The sequence below is a fragment of the Lepidothrix coronata genome, unplaced genomic scaffold (genome assembly GCF_001604755.1).
Source record: "Lepidothrix coronata isolate B3197 unplaced genomic scaffold, Lepidothrix_coronata-1.0 Scaffold356, whole genome shotgun sequence".
NCBI lineage: Eukaryota > Metazoa > Chordata > Aves > Passeriformes > Pipridae > Lepidothrix > Lepidothrix coronata.
The window spans coordinates 41,845-47,348 of NW_016690536.1; the positions used below are offsets into that span (position 1 = coordinate 41,845).

General features: G+C 63.1%; 1 protein-coding gene across 2 annotated transcripts in view; it reads left to right on the top strand.

Moving 5' to 3' along the window:
• The first annotated feature begins 44 nt into the window (after positions 1-44).
• Positions 45-5,504, top strand: part of CTXN1 (cortexin 1) — a 27,226-nt gene continuing 21,766 nt past the window's right edge. The window contains exon 1 of one of the 2 annotated variants that reach the window (XM_017838755.1): positions 45-368. The gene's annotated coding sequence lies outside the window, so the exon portion shown is untranslated. The remainder of the gene's footprint in view (positions 369-5,504) is intronic. The other variant, XM_017838753.1, reaches the window with a different exon arrangement.

The following is a 5,504-nucleotide window of genomic DNA, read 5'->3' on the forward strand; positions in this document are numbered from 1 at the left end:
ATCCCTCCATCTCTCCATCCCCCGCATCCCTGATCCCTCCATCCCCCGCATCCCTCCATCTCTCCATCCCCCTCATCCTTCCATCGCATCCCGCATCCCTCCACCCCGTATCCCAACACTCCGCCCCCTCCCAAAATCCCGTCCCCACCTCCCGCAGCCCAATCAGGGCCGCTCGGAGGAATTCAAACCCCGGCCCCGCAAGCGGCGGCTCCGCTCCCGCGGCCGGGGGGGAAAAAAGGCTGCGCTGGGGAGGCACCGGGATCGGGATCAGGATTGGGATCGGGACCGGGAACAGGAGCGGGGCCGGTCCGGATGGGCGCGGGGAGTGGCGGGGCGGGCGCGGCCCCCGCCCGCCGCCCGGAGCGCAGGTGAGTCCGGGGGGCACCGGGAGGGCACCGGGAGGGCATCGAGGGGGCTCCCGGCAAAGTTTGGTGGCGGGGGGAGGACACAAATCGCTGCCGGAGCCCCCAAAGCCACCCCCCTGCGGGGCCGGGGGGTCCGGAGGGGTGCGGTGGGTTCCCCGCCCTGTTCCCCTGACAGCTCGCGGGGGGAGAGGAGAGAAAAAAAAAGGGATTTGGGGCCGAAATATCGCTGTTAGATTAAAAAAAACAAAAATCAAAACAACCGTGGGATGGGCGTTTTGGGGAAGAAGGAGGAAACACGGAATTCCTGCAGCTGCTGCAAAGCTGCTGGTTTGGGAATTCTTCCTGGAGACCCCGAGCGCTGAGGGGCTTTGGGGGTGCCCGCCCCTGGCTCCGGGAAACGGGAAGGAGGGGCGGCTGAGGGAAAGTTTGGGATGAAACGGAGCCGCCTCGTCCCTCCTGGAGCCGTGGGGGGCTGGGCGGGAGCCGGGCGGATCCCACGGAGCCCCGGGATAACGGGATGAGCCCCGGGATAACGGGATGAGCCGCGGAGCCGCCCCACGCAGGAGCCGGTGGGAATTCACTCCCAGCCCCCTCGGGAAGAGTTGGGAGCTCCCTGGGAGTGTCAGCGAGCCCCGGCCGTGGCGGAGGGAATTCGGGAAGTCTGGGCTTGCCGGAGGCAGTTTTTGGTGCAGAGCCTCGTGTCCAACATGAGATCGAGCTCCGGCAGCGCCGGGCGTGGGTTTGGCGGTGATTTGGGGCTTCCCGGCGCTGGGTTCCCATCCTGCCATTCCTGCTTTCTCCCGGCTGTTGTTACGCTCCATAAATCTGCTCCAGGGGTTGCTCCGGGGTGGCTCTGGCGGTGCCTGGGCAGGGCTGGGTGTGGGACGGGCGGTGGGGATGGTTTTCCTGGCGAAGGGATGGGTGGGAAGCATCCCTGCCCTGGTGACTCTGGAAGCGCAGCCCCAGCCTGCTCCTGGCAGGCAGTAAACGCCCAGATCCCCGTGTTTTTCCCTGAGAAGCCCCGGGAGGCTGCTTGGGAATGTGTTCAGGGTGGCTCCCCACGGCTCCAGTGCCCGGGAGGGGAAGGGAGAGACCTGGAATCATCCCTCCAACCTGCAGGGGTGGAACATCCAACCCGCAGGGCCCCCCGGGAAGGAGCCATGGGACAAGAGGAGATGGCCTCGGAGAGGTTAAGGCTGGATATCAGGGAAAATTTTTTCATGGAAAGGGTGGTCAGGCACTGGCACAGCCGCCCAGGGCAGGGGTGGAGTCCCCATCCCTGGAGGGATTTAAAATCCCCGTGGATGTGGCACTTGGGGACGTGGCCTTGGCAGCGCTGGGGGAGCGGCCGGGCTCCATCTCAGAGAACCTTTTCCAGGCTGAACAATTCCATAATTCCCTGACTCTGGCCTGCTCTGGGGGCCCGCAGCCACGCTCCCTGCCCGCTCCCAGCCTGGCAGCAGGACCTGCTGTCCCCAACATGCCACCACCCACCTGTTGCGGGTGGCACCGGCCGGGCAGTGTCGCAGCTCCCGCTGCCAGGGAAATCTGCTCCCTGTTTCCCCGCAGCCCGGCCCTGCCGCAGCGTCACCGGGGCAACATTCCCAGTGCCCAGCAGGGACTGGCACCGGCGACCAGGCAGGGCAGGGCTGGAGCACCAGCAGGTCGGGGGCGGGCGCCGGAAAAAAGCCGGAGGGTTGGAGCGGCAGCCGCGGGTTTGTTTTTTTTATCGGCTCCCTGCTCTCCTCCCTCCCTGCCACGGGTGACAGGAGCTGGTGACATCCTCTGGCTCGTGGCTCTGAACTGTCTGGAGCTGCCAACTGTCAGTAAATCCCGAGCCGTGGTTTGTTTTTTTTTTTTTTGGGAGCAGCTGCTCCCGGGGAAGGAAGGAAGCGCCGTCAGGGCTGTCGGAGCCGCTCGGGTTCCGCCGCAAAATGTTCTCTCCAGGCAGGAAAATTGATGGAGCTGAATCTGATATTCTGGAGGGGAACTTAATGGCCATTAGGCTGGTTCTCTGCGGCCCTGAGTGCAGGGGTTTGAGTCGGGATGAAAGGATGGGGGAAGTGCTGTCTGAGTCAGGATGAAAGGATGGGGGAAGAGGGATGTGCTGGATGGGCGGGGGCTGCTCCAGGGTGGAGAACGGGGAGCTGGAGAGGAGCTGGGAGGCTGGAGGTGGCAGGGGAGGTGACATCTGCAGGGTACAGAGCTGTGGTGACCCCAAGGGTGACCCATAATGTGGGTCTGGAACATCCACACCCCAGGGATCAGCATCCCTGAAATCCCAGATCCCGGCTCTGCTCCCGGGATTTGGTCCCTCTGCTGTCCCGAGGTCCCTCTGGTTGTGCTGCTGGGCCAGAGCAGCTCCTGGGGCAGGACCAGGGTCTGTCTGTGCCTGGACAGCGGCATCTGCTGCGTCCATGAGCCCTTCCAGCCTGGATGTGGCTCCTGGAGCTGCTGGGAACTCCATCCATTGGCCCTTCCAGCCTGGATGTGGCTCCTGGAGCTGCCTCGTGCTGCCACTTCCCAAGCTTTGCAGCAGGGACCTCACCCCAGCTCCTGGAGTGGCTTTTGCCCGCTCCCATCTGTCCGTGCTCGGTGACATCCAGCCAGTCCTTCCTCCTAGGAAAACATTCCCCTGCCCCCTGGAAATGAGCCCCGTGGAGCTGCCCAAGGTGGGAAACGCTCCTGAGCCCGGAGTTCCTGGGGAAGTGCCCGAATTCCCAGGATGTCCTGCCGGCGCAGACCTGCATTGCAGGGCCGGGATTTTGTCCTTAATTGCTGTGCTAACGGCCTGTGCTAACGAGGGGATTAAGGCCCTTGGAAGGGCGAGTGGTGCCCGCCAACTTTCCACGCCTGTTCCAAGGTCTCGTGTTTTATAACACCCCTTTCCCTCCCCCATCCCTGCCCTCCGCCTGGAGCAGCCTCCTGGCTCCCCACGCCGGGATCCAGAGATCCAGGGATGCTGGGAATGCACCAGGTGCCCCAGAGCTCCTTCCCCCCCTCAGCTGGCCGTGGATTGAGGGATGGGGGGACGCCTGGGATGAACCCGGGATGAACCTGGACGCTCCCTGCTCCCTGGTTTCTCCGTCGGGCACTTCTCCAGCAGAAATCAGGATGTGCTCCAGGGCTGGATGCGTTCCCAGGAGGGGGATGAGGGGTCAGGGATGCTCTGCCTGCAAAGGAGGGGCTCTGCTGGATCCCACGGAGCAGGGAGCTGCTCCATCCGGGAGATCCTCCTCATCCCGACTCGGGAGCACACGGGATGTTCCCCAGGCACCAGCAGAGCTTCCCAAGAGCCTGAATTTGGGGGTGGGGTTGGAGTAAATCCCGTGGGAGCCGTGTGGGGTCGGCACCACCCCCTCCGAGAGCAGAGCTCGGCTCATCCCAAGGGACGAACCCTCGTCCCCAGGGGAACTCCTGGAGGTGCCAGGGCCCTGGGCAGGCACCGCGTGTGCCCGGGCTGTGATTCTCACTTCCAGTAAGAGCAGTCTGGCCAGAGCCAGACCGGGATCCATCCCAACATGCTTCCAGGAACGAGCCTGGAGAGGCGTCTCCCCGCCGGCGCACGGCAGGGAAGCGAATCAGGCAGAGATCAGATGGGAAGCGCTTGGCAGGGAGGTGGCACAAAGTGTCCTGGCACGGGGGGAGCACGGGCAGGAGCAGCTCTGCCCTGGCACAGCCGATCCCGGGCACGGCGCCGGCATTGGCGGCTTCCAAAGGAGCCGCAGCCCCGGGGGGGGGGGATGGAGGGGACACCGAATTCCAGAGGGAAGGAGGGTTGGCAGACAGACTGTCCTGGATGTCCTGGATGTCCCGGCTGTCCTGGCTGTCTGTCCTGCCCGGGGGTCCTGCCCCACACACCCAGAGCCAGGCTGGCATGGGGGGTGGGATGTGTTCTGGGATTTGAGTCTGGATCTGGCACAGGGGGTGTGGGAAGTGTTCCAGGATTTGGGTTTGGATCTGGTATGGGGGATTTAGGAAAGGGAAGTGTTCTGGAGGTGGAAGGATTTGGGGTCTGGTTGTGGCACAGGAGGTGTGGGAAGTGTTCTGGGATTGGGGGTCTTGATTTGGCACAGGGAGTGTGGGAAGTGTTCCAGGATTTGGGTCTGGATCTGGCATAGCAGGCGTGGGAAGGGGAAGTGTTCTGGAGGTGGAAGGATTTGGGGTCTGGTTGTGGCACAGGAGGTGTGGGAAGTGTTCTGGGATTGGGGGTCTTGATTTGGCACAGGGAGTGTGGGAAGTGTTCCAGGATTTGGGTCTGGATCTGGCATAGCAGGCGTGGGAAGGGGAAGTGTTGCAGGATTTGGGGTCTGGATCTGGCACAGGGGATTTAGGAAGGGGTAGTGTTCCAGGAGTGGGTGGAAGGATTTGGGACCTGGATCTGAGGATGCTCCTTCCCTCCCACTGTCCTGTTCGTGTCCCTGATCCCATTCCAGCCCAGGCTCATCCCTGGCCGTGTCCTCCTGCCCTGGAGAAGCCTCAGCTGGAGTGGGAACATGGTGCTGGATCATTGGGATCCGCTGGGATCCAGGGCACTGCTGGCTCTGTGCCATTCCTGGCTTCCCTAATCCCGTTCTTCTCCCAGCTGTGTCCACCCCCAGCACATCCCTGGAGCAGCCTCTGGATCTGGGGAGGCTCCAGAGGATCCACCAGTAGCTCCCAGTTCCTTTCCCTGCCTGCCTGGTTTGTGGATGTGCGGGTTGGGCTCCGGGAATGGTTCGGATTCCGGGAACTGTGGCAGGAGATTTGATCCCTGAGGGAATCAGAAATGGGAGATAACATCCCTTGGAGTGCTCAGCATGGGAAGGGCATCGATTCCCGGGAGCTGCAGCCCCAGCCCTGGAATCGATCCGCGTTTTCAGTGGCTCAGCTCGGCCGAGGGAGAGGTTTGGATGTGGAGAGGGGGGAGGAGGAGGAGGAAGAGGAGGAAGAGGAGGAGGAGCAGCTCCCCAGGTCTCCAGTTTGCTCCTGCAACGTCACCCACCTGCTGGAAAAAACCGGGAGGGGTTTTATCCAGGTTAAAACATTCCCAGGGGAAAGGCTGGGACAATCCAGCAGGGATTCCCTCCTCTCCTCCTTCTCCTGCTTCCATTTGCCTCTGGGCTGGGGGGGTGGAGGGGCTGAATTCCAGAGGGTTTC